The sequence below is a fragment of the Syngnathus scovelli genome, chromosome 4 (assembly GCF_024217435.2).
Source record: "Syngnathus scovelli strain Florida chromosome 4, RoL_Ssco_1.2, whole genome shotgun sequence".
NCBI classification, from domain to species: domain Eukaryota; kingdom Metazoa; phylum Chordata; class Actinopteri; order Syngnathiformes; family Syngnathidae; genus Syngnathus; species Syngnathus scovelli.
In genome coordinates, this window is record NC_090850.1 from 6,041,733 (window position 1) to 6,061,014 (window position 19,282).

The window sequence follows — 19,282 nt, forward strand, 5'->3', positions numbered from 1 at the left end:
GCCAGACTTCCAGGGGAAGAGGCCGAATTTTCACTTGTGGTGGCCGACATGGGGAACCAGCCGAGGCGGACACTTTACGGCGGTTGAGTCGTTGGCACTTTGAAAATATTCGCCAAACTTGGCCGGACTTCCAGGGGAAGAGGCCGAATTTTCACTTGTTCTGGCCGACATGGGGAACCAGCCGAGGCGGACTCTTTATGGCGCAAGAGCCGTTGGCACTTAGAAAATTTGAACCGGGCGGCGTGCGCGAGTGCGCGGCCCGCTGGAAGTCGAATGAGGCTCCGCGATTTCATCCGCGGTGCTTATAAAGTGCCGATCCTCCGGCCGGAGCTATTTCCGGCCACCCGGCGCGTGCGCACGGCCTCCCGGCTGTGCCGGGCAGCGTGCGCGAGCTCGCCGGCTGCTGGAAGTCGAATGAGGCTCCGGGATCTCCTCCGCGGTGCTTATAAACAGCCGATCCGCTGTGCGGGAGCTATTCCCGGCCATTTGGCGCGTGCGCACGGCCTCCCGGATGTCCCGGGCGGCGTGCGCGAGCTCGCTGGCTGCTGGAAGTCGAATGAGGCTCTGCGATCTCCTCCGCGGTGCTTATAAAGAGCCGATCCGCTCGGCTGGAGCTATTTCCGGCCACTTGGCGCGTGTGCACGGCCTCCCGGTGGTGCCGGGCGGCGTGCGCGAGTGCGCTGGCCGCTGGAAGTCGAATGAGGCTCCGCAATCCCCTCCGCGGTGCTTATAACGTGCCGATCCGCTCGGCTTGGAGCTATTTCCGGCCTCCCGGTGGTGCCGGGCGGCGTGCGCGAGCTCGCCGGCCGCTGGAAGTCGAATGAGGCTCCGCGATCTCCTCCGCGGTGCTTATAAACAGCCGATCCGCTCGGCTGGAGCTATTTCCGGCCACTGCGCATGCGCCCGGCCTCCCGGAATTTGAACACATTTCGTCAATAAATTTCGCATATTTCTGATTGAATTTTGAAGTTTAATATAATGCAACAATTGTGCTCGACTTATACAAAGGATATATCATAAAATTGTAAATTTCCGTTGAATTTTAGGGGGTCGACTTATACACCGAGTCGACTTATACACCGGCAAATACGGTACTTTGTTTAATTTTGTTTATTCCATGTCAATTTAAGATGTAACACAGGTAGTAAAGGGGGAATTGTAACATCAAAGACAATATTTATAGGTATTAACCTTAAATATAATGTGAATTGCACAATAATATAGCATTTGATTTAGAATTAAGGCATTATTTCTGTATTAACTTCAAAGTCAAAGTCAAAGTCAGCTTTATTGTCAATTTCTCCACATGCCAAAGACACACAAAGAAACCGAAATTTCGTTCCCCCCTATCCCACGGTGACAAGACATGGCTCACAACAGACAAACAAGTAAACAAGTATAACAAAAGCGTGCTGAATAAATAATGTTGTGTGGAACACGGAATTAGATGTGCTAGCAATGTGCACGCGATCAACTGAACTACCAGCTACTTTGGTGTTAGCCTCATCCACATAAAAATAGTGCGGAAAAAGGTTGTTTTGCTGATTTCTACAACATAAACATCCCACTCAAATCAACATTAACAATTTAAAAACCTTTCTTTACTCATGCAGTTTACTATGTATTTGTATAGAGCGGAAACCAGCTGGCATACATCCAGGCGCATATAAAAAAGTTAACATTTTGTCGTGCACAGAGTTTATTGGTGAATTGAATGGGGCAAGGGATCAAGGAGTAACTCATAATGTTTCGTATAGCTTGTCTTTATTTCCTGTCACTTTTAATGACCATGAATGTTATGTAGGAACATCTATGGCGGGAAAGGGTAAACAATCACACAAACACTAAATTACCTGATGTGTTTTGTCACCTCTTCCACTTCCCTGAACAAGCACTTGTGGTGTTTTTGCTCAAGGGTCTGAAAGTGTCATACCGCATCTGATGCGGCTGCTTGATCCTTGCTAAGTGCTCTTTATGACAAATGAAACTAGCCAGACTAGCTCTGGTTTGCATATGAAATGTTCAAGCCACTCAACCCTGTAAGCACAAACTGTCAGACAGCAGAAAACCTTGAAGCACTGAGCTGTTATGTGAACTGAACTGTGGTGTCCTCTTCCTTTGTAGTGATTTAGATACAGTTGCTCCCATTATTTACCTTATATAGTACTGGTATTTTTCACATTTTTCTGTTACAGAAAAACAAATACTATGTATCTAACTAGGAAATGCAATTTCTGAAGCACTTGGTCTGAGAATTTGAAATGATATTGAATAATGTGAAATGGTATTGAGTGACAGAATAATATACAATGATTTGGAATGGGCTAAACATGTGGTAAATGTTTTTTCACTTTTGCTTTTCCACCCAATAATGTCCTCAACGCATTTCACACTGACTTTTCAAAAAGAAAAGTCAAAGTCAGCTTTATTGTCAATTTCTCCACATGCCAAAGACACACAAAGAAACCGAAATTTCGTTCCCCCCTATCCCACGGTGACAAGACATGGCCCACAATAGACAATCAAGTAAAACAAGTAAACAGCAGCGTGCTGAATAAATAATGAATAAATAACACAACAAATAAATAAATAAGAGGAGCAAAAAGGAGCAAGTGAGCATACAGCAGACATTCTAGAAAAATAGCGCAACAGCGCCGCACGCTACACAGAAGGGGGTAGCGAGTTCAGGGTCCTAACAGCCTGGAGAAAGAAGCTGTTGGCGAGTCTGGTGGTGCGGGAGCGCAGGCTCCTGTACCTCTTCCCAGAGGGCAGAAGGTCAAACAAAGAGTGAGCCGGGTGACTCACATCACTCGCAATCGAAGTTGCCTTGCGGGCGAGATGGGAGGTGTAAATGTCCTTCAAAGTCAAAGTCAAAGTCAAAGTCAGCTTTATTGTCAATTTCTCCACATGCCAAAGACACACAAAGAAACCGAAATTTCGTTCCCCCCTATCCCACGGTGACAAGACATGGCTCACAACAGACAAACAAGTAAACAAGTATAACAAAAGCGTGCTGAATAAATAATGAATAAATAACACAACAATAAATAAATAAATAAATAAATAAATAAATAGGAGGAGCAGAAAAAAAAAGGAGCAAGTGCGCGTACAGCAGACATTCCCGAAAATAGCGCAACAGTGCCGCACGCTACGCAGAAGGGGGTAGCGAGTTCAGGGCCCTAACAGCCTGGAGAAAGAAGCTGTTGGCGAGTCTGGTGGTGCGGGAGCGCAGGCTCCTGTACCTCTTCCCAGAGGGCAGAAGGTCAAACAAAGAGTGAGCCGGGTGACTCACATCTCTGGCAATCGAGGTTGCCTTGCGGGCGACATGGGAGGTGTAAATGTCCTTCAGGGAGGGTAGCGAAGCACCAATAATCTTACCAGCCGTATTCACCATGCGCTGCAGGGCCTTCAAGTTCTGTTCAGTGCAGTTACCACCCCAGACAGCGATGCAACTGGTGAGGACGCTCTCAATGGTGCCACGGTAGAATGTAGACAGGACTGCCTGAGGAGCACATGCACGCCTGAGCTTCCGCAGGAAGTACAGGCGGCGCTGAGCTTTCTTTGCCAGTGACGCGGTGTTTGCGGACCAGGAGAGGTCCTCACTGATGTGCACCCCCAGGAACTTGGTGCAGCTCACCTTCTCCACCACAGCACCGTCGATGATCAGCGGTAGGTGTTTTGTGTGACCCTTCCGGAAGTCAACAACGATTTCCTTGGTCTTGTTTACGTTCAGCAGGAGGTTGTTGTCCCTGCACCACGTGGTCAGAAGGTCAACTTCCGACCTGTACCGAGTCTCGTCGCCCTTCGTGATGAGACCCACCAGAGTCGTGTCGTCAGCAAACTTCACTATACGGTTGTCGCTGTAGGTCGCAGTGCAGTCATGCGTCAGCAGGGTGAAGAGCAATGGACTGAGCACGCAGCCCTGGGGGGCCCCGTGCTCAGGGTGATGCTGGCGGAGATTTTGTCGCCAACACGCACCACCTGAGGCCTCTGACAGAGGAAGTCCAGTAGCTAGTTGCAGAGGGAGGTACTGAGGCCCAGCTCGTCGAGTTTGCAGATGAGTCGCTGCAGCACAATGGTGTTGAAGGCAGAGCTGAAGTCCACAAACAGCAACCTCACATATGAGTCCTTTCTCTCCAGGTGGGTGAGGGCCGAGTGGAGGGCAGAGCAGATGGCATCCTCAGAGGACCGTTTGGCACGGTACGCAAACTGGAAAGGGTCAATGGTGGGGGGGGGGAGAACAGATTTGATGTGCTCCATGACAAGCCGCTCAAAGCACTTGGGCGTCAGTGCCACGGGGCGGTAGTCATTGAAGCAGGACGGTACAGGTTTCTTCGGCACAGGAACGATGGTAGCAGCCTTGAAACACGAGGGGGCGATGGCCTGCTGCAGGGAAACGTTAAAGATGTCCGTGAAGACACCCGACAGCTGCCCAGCGCAGTCCTTCAGCGCTCGACTCGGGATGTTGTCAGGGCCCGCCGCCTTACGGGTGTCAATAGTGGCAAGCGCCCTCCTCACTCCGTCGGCAGAGATTATTATTATTATTGACTTCCTCAATAATCTACTGATGACTCAGATTCAGGAGCAACTGGGGTTCAATACCTTGCTCAAAGATACCTCAACGTAATCATAATGGGATCAAACCCCCAACTTCTGGTTTAGTAGACGACCACTCTAACACTGGGCCATGCCCCCCCACCCCACAGGAAATGTTAAGGCAGAATGGCTTGAATCAATAAACAGTAAAGAATGTAGGAAGTAGAATTGTAGTATAGAATAAATAAATCTTAAATTCCGATTTATTTTGAATGTTTTGAAAAAAATGGTAAGGTAAAGGTAAAAAGAAGAAATCAAGACAACAAGGAAAGAAGACATGGATTTAAACTTGGAAGCAGGGAAAAAGGAAAGGAAGAAAAATAGAAGAAAAGTGAAAGTGAAAAGTAAGCAAGGAAAGATGAAAACTGTCACCAGAGGAAGAATATGGCATTCACCTAATGTCCCTGTTTAAGATGGCCGCCGCACTCGGTGCACCTGTGACAGATCAGACAGGACAGCCAAGTGCAGAATGACACAGGCTTTATTGAGGATGAGGGAAGGGGAATTCGAGTGTTGGAGCTCAGGCTGGAATGGAATGGTGATTGGCTCGTGGCATGGAAGCTGGCTGGAGCCAATGGCTTTGTGGAGGAACGCGCTCCACGGCACACTGGGAAGCCAGTGGGCAGGAGCTGACCTGGTGGAGAGAGCAGAAAAGCAAGGTCGTAGCACGGCAGGGTGCTTGCGGTAATTGTGGTCAGGGACAGGTGAAGAGTCAGGATGGGCGGGGAGCACAATGTGGTCGATAACGGGCAGGTGGTCAGGACCGGTGGCAGGCAAGGCGAGGCGGGTCAGAGAACGGACAAAGTTGGCAACGGGAGTTAGATGGACTGAGCACAGTGAGCTAGCGAGTGGCATCCAGGTACAGACTGAGAGTGAAGAGATGGGATCGCAGGGTTTAAATAGGACGCCAAAAGAGCAGCTGGCAGGTGTGGGTGATTGAGTTGATTACCCAGTGAGCAGGTGTGTAACAGCACCGAGGGCAGGCATTTCAAAAGTCCGGCCTGCGGGCCAAATCCGGCCCCCGGTCATATTTCATACGGCCCGCAGCTTCGGTCTTATAATGTATTATTTATGGCCCGCCTGCACTGTCAAACTGAATTTTAAAAAAATCATGAAACTTGAAACGGTAATTCCTCTTTTACCAAAAGGTGGCAGCACGACTTTAATAATATCAGTCTGCATCCGTGCTGCAACCCCCTCTCCGCTCATTTCAGCCATGGCGACTGCAAAGAAAATAAGGAAAGTTGACTTTGAGGGCCGTCACTTTCAAGAGAGATGGGAATTACAATAATTCTTCACTGAAAATCAAGGCAATTGTGTTTGTCTAATTTCTAAGGAGACTGTTGTCTTGTTTAAGGATTTCAACCTAAAGAGACACTACCAGACTAAAAATGCTAACACATACGACAAGCTAACAGTGACCTTGCTGATGAATAGAATAGAATAGAATAGAATAGAATAGAATAGAATAGAATAGAATGCCCTTTATTGTCATTTTACAACTTAGTTGTACAACGAAATTCGGAGAGCTGCTCCCTTCCTAGTGCAAACATTACAAAATTTAAAAAAGTATAATAAGAGAATAAAAGTGAAAGATCTTATTTATATTATTTATCTAATATAGCTATTAGTCTAAGAATGAAGGTTACAAATCTTATTTACAGTATGTTCAATGTGGGTATATGTATTAACATGAATGAGGTTTGTACAGAAAGTAAATAATTAATAGTTATTGCACGTAGTTTTTAAAGGAGTATCGGTGTTGTATTATAGCTGTTCTCTCAGAGTTCAGAGCGGTGATGGCTCTTGGGAAGAAACTGTTTTTCAGTCTGGTAGTCCTTGTTCGAATGCCTCTGTAGTGCATTCCAGAAGGAAGCAATTCAAACAACTGGGAGGCAGGATGTGTGTTGTCTTTGATGATGTTGTGAGCTCTGCTGACACACCGGGTGTTGTATATGTCCGTCAGGGAGGGGAGAGGGCAGCTTTGCGCTGCTTTGACTGTTCTCTGTAGCCTCCCTCTATCTGCAACAGTGCAGCTCCCGTACCAGGTGGTGAGACAGTACGTCTGCAGGCTCTCAATGGAGGAATGGTAGAAGGCGAGCAGAAGCTTCTGATCCATACTGCTCTTCCTGAGGACTCTTAAGAAGTGTAGAAGCTGCTGAGCCTTCTTGATGACAGCTGAGGTGTTTGCGTGTCCAGGAGAGTTCATCAGAGATCTGGACTCCCAGGAATCTGATGTTGTGGACCCCCTCCACAATCTCGCTGTTGATGCATAGGGGAGGGGGATCTCTTTTTTTCCTTCTGAAGTCCACAATGATCTCCTTTGTTTCCTTGGTGTTCAGAGCCAGGTTATTTGCAGAGCACCAGTTCGTGAGCTTCTGGACCTTCTCCCTATAGGCTATTGTTAGAGATTTGCTCACTCCAACTTATTTTGCAAGAACCACACGGGAGACAAGTAAGTCCTTTTGGACACCTGCAGGTGGAGAGTCCATTCGTCGCTGTCTGAACAGCGATGATCGAATGAAGTCTGAACTCTCCTTCCTGCAAGAGGATATTTATTAAGAGAAACAGAGTGGGGGTTGAGAGTTGACAAATGGCCGAAGCCCCTGGCTGATCAAAGCACAGCAGGGGGTCCTTCACGATGTTGTGTGAACAAAACAACTTTGATTGCTTCCTCTGCAGCTAGTCAATCAGTTCAAAAGATCTTAGCACTTTGTTCTACTACTTTTGTTAAGACAGGACAGGCGAGGGTAATTATTACAGGTTACATTCCAACATAATCCTACGATAAAAAATAACCTGGAAACCCCTAACATCTCCCTCCTGTTTTATCATATGATTATGCCACCCCAAACAACAAAGACAAGCAAGAAAAAAAAAAACATATATACGTATAATGAAGAAAGTAGAATGGTAAAAATAAAAACAACAAACAATGATAGCAACACTTTCCAGTGAAGATGAGGCATTACCTCAAACTTATTGTGTAAGCGAAAAACCTGCTGGCCAGATGTTATTAGCAGGAAAATTCTTACACGGCCCCGTTGCCACAGGCGACCAGAATGCTATCAATAAAAAATAAAAAGAAAAACACAGAAACAGTACATCATTGTATCCATCACTTGTGAAGCATATTCGATGGTCAAATCAACAAGTTTCCGTAATACATGCTCAACAGAACAGCATCTACGCAATCCACATCTCATCTCACATCTGTCACGTCTAAGAAGTTGTATATGTGCTCACGTTTTCGTCAGCTGCTGATGTTCTAGTCTGTAGGTGAGGTCTGTCACACACACTGGCGCACACACTCGTGTCCTCGTCAGCTGCTGATGTTCTAGTCTGTAGGTGAGGTCTGTCACACACACTGGCGCACACACTCGTGTCCAGTTGGCAGGCAGCATCGGACAACTCTCGTGACCACAAAACCATGATCCGTACTGAACAGGCACGTGCACTCATAGGATGCAGGTGAGGCAGTGCCTCTGAACTTCTGGATGAAGTAGGTCCCGTCCGATGGTGGACCCATGTTGGTAGTAGAGCCCTTACACCTTGAAAACGGCCCTCTCATCCTGGCACACAGCGGTGATGTCCAAAGCTCCCATCCAGTTTCCTCCTGGAGAGCAGTCGTCGTTAATGCATTTGTGGGTCCTGCAACCTCGGATGCAACATGCGTAGTCAGCAAGACTTGGAATGGTCCCTCCCGTCGTGGCTGGCCCAGTTCCTTCTTTTGATGACCTCGATGTAGACCCAGTCTCCTGGATTGATGGGGTTGTCGACCTGTGAGGAGGAAAGAGCAAGCGGCAGTAAATTTGTCTTTGACACAGTTTGAGCGTCCTGATCATATAATCTGCCAAGGACTGCTCTTCATCTGTTGTTTGCAACTCTCGTAGTCAATTGTCGTGCCCATTTAACTGGCAAATAGGAGTGTTTGCGGGAAGAGTTTGAACACCTCCTAATGATTCCCTTTAACCAAAAACTATTTATGACAGGGGCGTTCCCATTTATTGCCTCCTGGTTTAAAAGAGATTGTCTTACCCATGCCTTCTTTCTCCTCACACGCTCGCACCCACACAGGGTGTGAACACACACACACACACACACATCTGCACGCACACATACACAAAACGGCATACAAAGTTCAGACGAACGACAACAAGACTGTCACAATTTTACAGAGATTACTCACAAACAGAACACACAGACAAAGAGATTCTAATCCATCTCTCATGTAGCTTCTTTTGATAGAATCTCCTATCGGTAACTGTATAGCAGACGTTTTAGCAGATAATCCCATATTCTGCTCTCTCGCTTCTACTTTTTCATGTCGGTGCAGTCGTAGGTGGCCCCTATTGCAGTCATTGTCTTGTTAACTGTCGCCGTGTGGCTCCTATGCATGATTGTGTGAATGTCAAAAATTGAACGTACCTAACTTTCTGACCATCCAACCTCCACTGTGGAACAAAAAACCTTACTATTGTATTGAGTAGGTACATTGAGCAACCTAGCTTCCTCCTGACTGCCAAATGTCCTGTTCTAAAATTTATATAACTCGACCCCTACGTCTTAAGCTTGATGAGCCAAAATATAAGATCTTGCTCTTGTTTCCTACCGTTTTAGCCTATTTGTTTTATCCAAATCCGTTCAATCTCTGATTATAATCTGTAGCCCTACGTATTTTTCAAATTTTTATTTATTTATTTATCAAATCTCCTCAGTTCTGTCAAACTCAGTGCACAATGAACCTCCCTTCCACTTTGAACCAAGCTTCACCAAATTTGGGAACGCCGTAGCAAGGAGTGCGATTTGGTTGTCGGACACTCCAAGTCCATTTCTTTTTGCCGCACTTCACCCTCTCACGTTGGTGTTCTTTTGTTGTTGCTTCAGAGCGACCCCATCCATCACTCTTGAATGAGTCCATTGTTCAAATGAGTCAATTTTCATCATTGTGAGTTCCTCCGCTTTTCACTGTCTTTTACGTCCCCGAGGATGTTGTATTTCCTCCGGAGTGTACTTGTCCTCCTCCAAGCACAACAGCAGTCTTTTCTTGTCCTTCGCCAAAGGTCAAAGGTGCTTCAGAGCCATCAAAACAGAACAGCGATGATCGAATGAAGTCTGAACTCTCCTTCCTGCAAGAGGATATTTATTAAGAGAAACAGAGTGGGGGTTGAGAGTTGACAAATGGCCGAAGCCCCTGGCTGATCAAAGCACAGCAGGGGGTCCTTCACGATGTTGTGTGAACAAAACAACTTTGATTGCTTCCTCTGCAGCTAGTCAATCAGTTCAAAAGATCTTCGCACTTTGTTCTACTACTTTTGTTAAGACAGGACAGGCGAGGGTAATTATTACAGGTTACATTCCAACATAATCCTACGATTAAGATAACCTGGAAAACCCTAACAGCTATCTCGTCACTATTCGAAATCAGCCCGACCACTGTGGTGTCATCAGCAAATTTTACAATCATGTTGTTGCCGTGGGCCGGACTGCAGTCATGGGTATAAAGACAGTAGAGGAGAGGGCTCAGCACGTAGTCTTGTGATGAACCAGTGCTCAGTGTGCGTGTAGAGGGAAGGTGGGGGCCAAGTCTCACAGTCTGGGGCCTGTTGGTCAAGAAGCCTTTGATCCAGGTGCAAGTGAGAGGGGGGAGGCCCAGAGTGTCCAGCTTTGTCACCAGAACGTTTGGGATGATTGTATTGAAAGCTGAGCTGTAGTCCACAAAGAGAATTCTCTTCTCAAAGTGAAGCAGCTCCAAGCTGAACTGGCATCACAACAGCGATTCTTCACACGTGGCTGTGAGTCAAAATTAAATCAAAAGTAAATATTACTTAATATTAATTATTACGAAGTGGCCATGTTAATACTGTTGATGTTATGAACCTGTAGACGTGTCACACACTATTACTTTCTGAAAGATATAGTAAATGACAAGAGCAAAATTCACTTGTTTTAAGTTTTAATAATAAGAGAACACTGTGCATTACTTATAACTCCTGTTTAAAATGTTTATGAGGCAAAAATAATTTTAAACTCATGTAAATTTAAGGTATTTCATACAGTTTGTTCAATGTTATCTGACTCTTCAGATATGAATGAAAAGAGGAATTTGTGCTTTTAGAGTTGTTCACATCTGCCTGAGTGGCTTATATTTGGTTATTTTGTCATTTGAAAAATAAAGACAATTGTGACAATGAAAATTGTTTTATAACAGTGTGTATTTGCATGAAATTTTTGTAGTTAAAAAATGTCAGAAAAAAATTATTGGCCCCGGGCCCCTTCACTTTATCAAATCTGGCCCTCGCAAAAAGTTTGGACACCCTGACCTAGGGGTTAGAATTACGGATGCATCAAATATCGCTATCCCAGATGGCTGCCGCATGTGGGCATTTGGAGCACATGGAGAGAGAATGCCAAATGGAGAATGCCTAATTTCTCACTCTGTTATTGGCCACCAGACCTGGGGTTTCTTGGGCGCGAGAATACCCAGTATGCCTAATATCCCAGTCCAAAATAGTAAATGGTATTGTACAGTGCCTTTTTTACCTTAAGTATTCAAAGCGCTTCTCACAATTCTTATTTGCAATCCCCCTCAACTGCTTCCTGTGTTTTATTATTTGGAGACTATTGCTTTTAGAAGCAGCGGATTATTGATCTTTGCCAGTTTTGAGCAGATTACTGCTCGGAATCCAGCGGGGGTCAATGGCATGTAAGTATGGCGTGCTCTGGCATGGGCATGACACTTCCTTTGTCTAACCAAAAATAATTGTGCTTTAAAGGGACTGTAAAGCAAGCCAACATTGGCATTTATGTGATGGAACTGTATTAAAAAATTATGTCAACGCTACAATTCTCCCCTGAAAAAAAATATCAGGAGAGATTTAATGGTATTTTGGAACAGAAGGGCGGTACGCCCACCTTTTGGGTGAAGTCTGCTTGATTTGACACATTAGCCTGACTACATCATGCAAGGAAGAGATCACAATTTCCCCATTGGATACGTATCTTTGGCATCCCAAATTTACATAGACTTCTCTACTTATGATGACTTCAACATATCACGAGGATGAGTCTCTCCGTGGCTGATTTAACAGCAAAGAAACGAGCAGCCTCTCTGCAGATGAAGTGCCCTCTCACATCTACTTCCTTTCACCAGTCACCAACATAAGCAAACGCGACACGTTCTGAGAGGCTTTATGTACTGGCCTGGTCATCCTGGAATGGGGATCCTCCCATCTGTGGTCAGTAGGGGTTTTTCAGTTTTTCCTTGCCCTATTGGGAGTTAAGATAAGGGGCTGTTGAGATAAATTGTCAATTTTGCACATGCAAACCCCTTTGAGACTTGTTTGTGATTTGGGGCTATATAAATAAACTTCCGGACGTTGTGATGCGGTTGGGGGCGAGCCTTCTGGCTGAGCCACAAGCAGCTGACACTTTTGTGTTGGTAAATTTCACACACATACACACACCCACACGTGCACACGTGCACACACACACACACACATACACACACACACACACACACACACACACACACACACACACACACACACACACTTAGGGGCAGTCCATCGATTTCGATGATGACGTTGCTCCAGATTAAAAGTATGGACAGTTATTGGGGTGTTTTGCGGCGGTCCATAGCCATGTGGCTGTGCAGGCCGATGCGTGATCTTGCCACATGAGGGACAGGGGTATGTGGTACTGGAGGGTGTTGGCCCTGCAGCACGCTGATGCCTCTATGCACGGCGTTGTATCCTCCTCTCTGTGGCCTGCTCCTGAAGCTGAGTAATACCCTGGTGGCAGGTGGAACTCCAGGTATGGCGAGCAGCAGCCAGGGACTCGAGTGCTGTAGGTGTAATGTCACACTTCTTCAGGAGGGTTTTGTGGTGATCCTTGTAGCGCTTTTTCTGGACCCCTGCAGATCTCTGACCACCCAAAAGCTGGCCATTGAGGATCTGCCTAGGGAGGCGGTGGGTAGGCATACGGATCACATGACCTACCCAACGTAGATGTTTCTGCACAAGGAGCAGGGCAATGCTGAGTGTGTGGGTCCGGTCGAAGATCTCAACATAGGGCACCCTGTCTTCCCAAGACACACACAGGATCCTTTGCAGGCAGCGGATATGGAAGGCCTCTCTCTCTCTCTCTCTCTCTCTCTCTCTCTCTCTCTCTCTCTCTCTCTCACACACACACACACACACACACACACACACACACACACACACACACACACACACACACACACACACACACACACACACACGTACATATATTCAAGGGGCATATCAGAGTCTATTATCCAGTTAGGGCAGTGCTTCTCAATAATTTTCTGTGATCCTCCCTAGTGAGAAGAAAACATTTCGCGCCCCCCCAAGTTATTAACATTAAAGTAAAACAAAATATAAATAAAAAAGAAAGATCAACTTACAATAAAGAATAACTATTAATAACATTGTTTTTTAGTCTGTAACAGAACAGATTCAATGTGCATCACTTTGCCTGAAATTAAAAATAAATTATAATTATTTAAACTATAAACATTCTTGACCAACTGCCATTTTATGCTGGAAAAATACAATAAAATAATAATAAATATACATAATATCAAATTAAATAACAGCAATAAATAATATTCAAGTCAAAGTAATAAGCAACATTAACTCAGGAGCACAATATATAAAACATTTTAACCTACAAAACAAAAATGAAATAAACAATTTGCGCTCAAAATGAGGCAGCATGACGGGGACCATATCCACGGCTGCAGGTAGTATCAGCTCTTCTGCAATAATGTTTTTTTTTTTCTTGCACTGAGCAATTTGGTACGCTGCTTTATATGATGCTTACAGTGCTTGCTGAGTGACTGAAGTAGGATTCACAAAGTGGGATGATTGTTGCCAATATTCAGCTTGTTTTCGCTGAAAAACCTCAAGCATCTTATCAGCATGATTGGGGTAAAATGGCTTTATAAGTGCCACCTTAATTTATTTGGATTCATACTGTCCGCTGCCAACATTGTAAGGCACAGTAAACACACCGGTCTTTCCTTGTTTCCCATCGTAGACGCAATGAAGCCGAGCGCTACGTACGCTTCGTCATATTTCCTTGTCTTAGCTTTCGTGTGACTCTCAATTCTCTTATCTCAGTCTCTCTCTGCCGTTCTGTTCAACCCTATTCAATATTTTTCCCTGGTGTTCCACTGCACTTTTTATCGCCTGCTCTACACTGTAGAGCGACTACTCCTTGAGCACACTCTTCCAGTGATACCGCCACTCCCACCTACTGCAGTGGATGTCTAATTACCCTTTAATCTAATACAGCCAAAAGAAAAGCATGTTCCCTGGTGTCACACACGCCCCCCTTGGTATCGCACTGCGCCCTCCCAGGCGGGCGCACCCCACTATTTGAGAAACACTGAGTTAGGGGCAGTGTTCCCTTTAAGCTGCGCAATTGCGCAGAATTGCGCAGTCTCTGCACACAAGAAACTCCATGCTGTGCACACAAGAACCAATCTGCATAAACTGATTGATTAGACGTAATCTAATCTAATCTAATTAAGTGGACGAATGATTTTCTTGCTGTGCTTTCAGGAATTGACAGGTGTCCAGCCAATGATATGATATGGTTCACTTATGCTACATAGCCAATCATAGAATTGACAGTGCTTGAACATGTGTTCTGCCCATCCGTGCCGCATAGGTTAGCTTGCTAACGACAGTGCGGCGGAGTCAAGCGAAGTAAATGCTAAATTAGTTAATCGTGGCGAAACGAATGAGCAGCGACACATCCACTGGCCAAGCCAAAATAAATAAGAGATGCGGCATTTCTTGTGAGATTGAATGGCTGTCGGAGTGTGTGCAAGTACAAGAGGAAACGGTGAAACTGGGTGAGATTTTTTCGAATGAGAAAGGTCTCCTCTGCAAAACATGGAGTGAAGCCAAAGTGATGTGCGAGTTTACGGAGGGAAAAATATGGAAGGGATGGAAGTTGGACTACCTCAAGCGTCACATTCAGCAGAAATGTGATTTGAAAGCTGTTGGAATTGTACAAAGACTCAAGATGGGACAGGGGATCGGTACATTATCGCGAGAGAGCGCAAAAGACCGACAGAAAAGGAACGCGCTGTCACACAAAACAAAATCCGACCCCCTGAGCAAGTTAAAGTTCGCATTGACAATATTTTATTTATTTATGTATGTATGTAGGTAGGTAGATAGGTATTTATTTATGTATTTATTTATTTAGGTAGGTAGGTAGGTAGGTAGGTAGGTAGGTAGGTAGGTAGGTAGGTAGGTAGGTAGGTAGGTAGGTAGGTAGGTAGGTAGGTGTTTGTTTATTCATTTATTATTTAATCTCACAGTGGTCCACAGTGTACACAGGGACCTTGTGTGTTTGCACAGACATTTGAAAAATTAGAGGGAACGCCTGGTTAGGGGTAAAAGGAAAAAGGAGAGTCGGTGCTTGAGTGGGTGTTTAGCCTATAGCATAAGAGCAGGCAAGTTGTTGAAGTCCCTCTTCTTCACCTCCCATTCTGTGTGACCTGTTGGGAAGATTACAGAGAAGATAATATCTGTTGTTAGAAAAAGATGCAGCATTTTAATTTTAATTATTATTCGAATATTTCCCCACATTTGAAAAAGGAATGATGGAATTGTTCTGATCCTGCTTGGTTATGTCTACATGCATCGACACTATGAACACAAGTGGAGCTATTTAGCGAGATACCCACAGCGCTATTTATAGGGCTTTTTAAATTGTTGTGAAATTGTTGCCAAATCAGGCTCCCTAAATGCACTGATATACTTCAAACGGGACATCAAAATACTTGGATTTATCTTTCAAAGTTTGTAATATTTGATGTAATTGCCTTCAGCATCCATGTAAACAACACAGATGTAACCAAAGCTACCAATGCTGGTCTTTGATCCCAGTTGCATTGCTTTGATCTGTCTCAGAGTAAAACATGTTTTTTTTCCCCGAAGGGCCAACACAACAGGCACTGGCAGCATTAGCAAAGCCAATAACCAGTCCAAGAAATTAATACTAGATGTCTTTGATTTTTGCAGCATACCTATTCAGCCCTAAAAAAAACTGAACTACTGCACTTGTATTTATATATTTATATATAGTCCTCCCACACCACATGTAGAGATTAATGTCATGTAGTTTATTGTGTTACATTCGCTTTGTACACTTGATTTGACAAAAAAACGTCTACAGAAACCAAGAGTCACTGAAATGGGCGATATGTATATTTTCCTTATGTTGTGTGCAATACCTGCATCTCACTGGTGTTCTGAACACTAGAACAGCGGCTGTTTTGATCTACCTCTAACAGCGGGGTGTGTCAATTGACGCTCCATCGATGCGACACGTTACCGTCGCACATCACATGTTGCGCACGTCATGTTATCGCGATCGTCTTGTTCGAGCGCACGCCCCGATAACGTAATTGTGTGAGGATATTGTAGCGGAGTGACGAGTGTAATTGTATCATAGTTTATAGAGACAAACAATTTAAAAGCGACATCCGACGTGCTGTCGATTAGTCATATTTAAACTTGCGCAATGACGTCGGCATGCGGTCGCGGAGGAAAACGTAAGTTTTGGGGGGAATTTTCAGCAACATGGGCAATAATTAGAGGTATTGTTGGATTTTGTCCACAATTTAGGGAGCGCGTTATCTGGGCCTCACGGCAAAAGCCATTGCCAATCACCGGTTATCCAATTTACTCACTGCGTGCTTGTTTCATTTCTTCAGATTTAGGAAAATGCTAAGACACTGAAGCAGAAATTAGACTTACACAGGTTGGTTGACTTCAACCACAATTCTTGTTCAGAAAGCTCTGTTTTCAGGAAAGTACAATACAGCACTGGGCCCTTCAAGAGCAGAAAGTCTCCATTCAGAAAAGGCAATGTTCAAGGTTCTTTGATCAGCTTATATTCAGTAGCACATTGTGGGCCGAGATTGATGGGAGATGAGTCTTTGGGGTGGGGCAAGTTTGCCATGGGAGTGGGTGCTGGTTATGGGCGATTCGGTGTGTGTGGGGGCTGTTGTCTTCCATCCCGTCTTTCGGCCTTGGCGATCATCTTTGGCAGAGTCCTTGGCTGGCTCCCTCTGGCACCTGCTGGTTTTATCTCCACGTGACCTTCCTGTGAACATTCTTCTCCAATCTTGGACATACACATTCTTTCAATTTTGTCATTTTGTACGAAATTATGTTAGCTTTTGGCTGTAACATCATTAATCTATTGCTGTTCCCTGACTATGTAAAGTTTGTTCTTTTGATACTTCATGTCTTTGCTTACGTCATTATATTCTTAGTTTAATCATGCATTCCAACCGTATCTTTTCTTTGTTAGGCAAAATATCTCCCTCTGTGCAGAGCGTTCAGTAGTAATCAAAAACTGGCGTCTTGCATTAGTCAAAACATAAGATACAATCAAGTACTGAACGGTCAAGACGACTCTGGCCGTGTCCATGATTTAGAGAAAAACATCAGGCATACATTACACAGTTCCTTAAGGGTCATTAAGCTATTTAGGCAATATATCAAAAGACATTTGTTATTTCAAAGTGCTCAGAAATACATATCAGATCATAAAGTTATAAAAACCGTTGTCATTACCACCTATCAAAAATGTCTAGTTATGTCTTCTTTATTGATTTGGTGTGTAGGTATAATTATATGCTTAAAATGTTTTCTTTTATTGATTTAATATGTGAATATACTTTTCTGCTTATGTACTTTATTCAGTGAGGTTTGAGCACATCTGTTTTTGTAGCTAGGCAGGACTTTTTGTATTTTGACCCCATTCCTTCAATATCAATGTTTTTTATTTATGCCATCACTATCACACACTGGGTGATTATTAGAATATGGGCGATAACTAGAATAAATACGGTACATCATACTATGGAGCTTTACAGTACACACACATACACTCATACATTCACATAGCCTACTTGCTATAGGCTCCTACACCGCCCAAAGTTTGACATACCTTAACCAGAATCTCTTGTTGCATGTAGCCAAAGGTACAATCCTGGTGCATTAAAGTGCATTCTTAAATTCCCACCAGTTGTCCCAATCCATACTTTGCCAAATTTAAAACTTAAATTACAAGAACTCTGTAAAAATGTCTCTCGTATTCAAAGCTACTGTTTGTCCTCTTAGCTAATTATCAATTGTACATATAGTACATGTCAGCCTGATGATTCTGATTTCATCTGCCACATATGCAATGAAGTCTACTCAAGCTAGCCGTGGGCGATACCAGTAGTTGTGTGTTTTGTTTTTTTTTTCAAGTCAAAGTCTCCTTTATTGTCAATTCCTCCGCATGTCAAGACACACAAAGAGATCGAAATTAAGTTTCTCACTATCCCAGGGTGACAAGACACATACAAGTAAACAACACAGGAAAAATAAAACAAGAAGATGAACAATAAGATTGATAGCACGCTAGCCGCTCCCGATGCACAGCAGAGTCCGGAAAGATGACAGTCAACCAGGCCACTGTGAACACGAGCACACAGCAGGCACGCACTGTCCGGTTCGTGGATCCTATCAGGCGAACGCAACCCATCTTGTCGTCCCGCGAACGAACGTACGCCAGGAGAATGGAAGGCACGGCTGGGCGAGGTGGGTTGGCCGCAAGCCTGGCCCGACGTCTCCGCGCTGGCCCCTCTTCCGCTGCCTCGCAGACCCGCTGCCGACGCATCCCAACAATGCTCCAGGACGGAGCAGTCCGAGCTCACGACGCAGTCCAACCGGGGGAGGAAGAGCAGGCCAGTCCGGCGTCGCTCCATGACGAAGCAGTCCGAGCGCCCTTAATCTCTCCGCACCAAAGTCCAGAACGCCATAAAACCCACTTCCGCCGATGTTGAGCAGAACATGCCCGCCGCACTAGTAGCACGACGTATCACACGGGACGAACATACACAAAACTGCCGGACAAACACTCAGTAAACACTCACAAAACACCGAACGGGACAGAGAGTGGCCGCTGCGTGTGTATGTATGTTTTGAAAACAATTGCAAGTAGATGTGGGGCCAAAGGGTTATTTATTTGTTGTCCTGCAGAACGTTGAAGAAAATACACCAAAATAATGATTTTGGAAACTTACTAGTCGGCAGAGACCTCTCAAGTGACCTCTTCAAATAGCTTAAATCCCTGCGAGCATTTTTTTACGTCTAATAGACGTTTATTAGACGTCTATATGCTACCTAGACATCTCGGCTAAAACACGTCTAAAAATGCTCTAAAAATGTAATAAATATAGACGTCTATGCCGTAGACGTCTATAGCAAAGACGTCTAATAGAACGGAATAGACGTCTATTAGACGTCTATTAGACGTATATATGTGAAAGTTTTTTAGATGTCTACGGGATAGACGTCTATTAGACGGCTATTATTCAAAGCTATTGTTTGTCCTCTTAGCTAATTATCAATTGTACATATAGTTCATTTCAGCCTGATGATTCTGTTTTTGTTTCATCTGCCACATTTGTAATGAAGTCTACTCAAGCTCGCCGTGGGCAATACCAGTAGTTGTGTTTAATGGTTTGAAAACAATTGCAAGTAGATGTGGGGCCAAAGGGTTATTTATTTGTTGTCCTGCAGAACGTTGAAGAAAATACACCAAAATAATGATTTTGGAAACTTACTGACTGGTCGGCAGA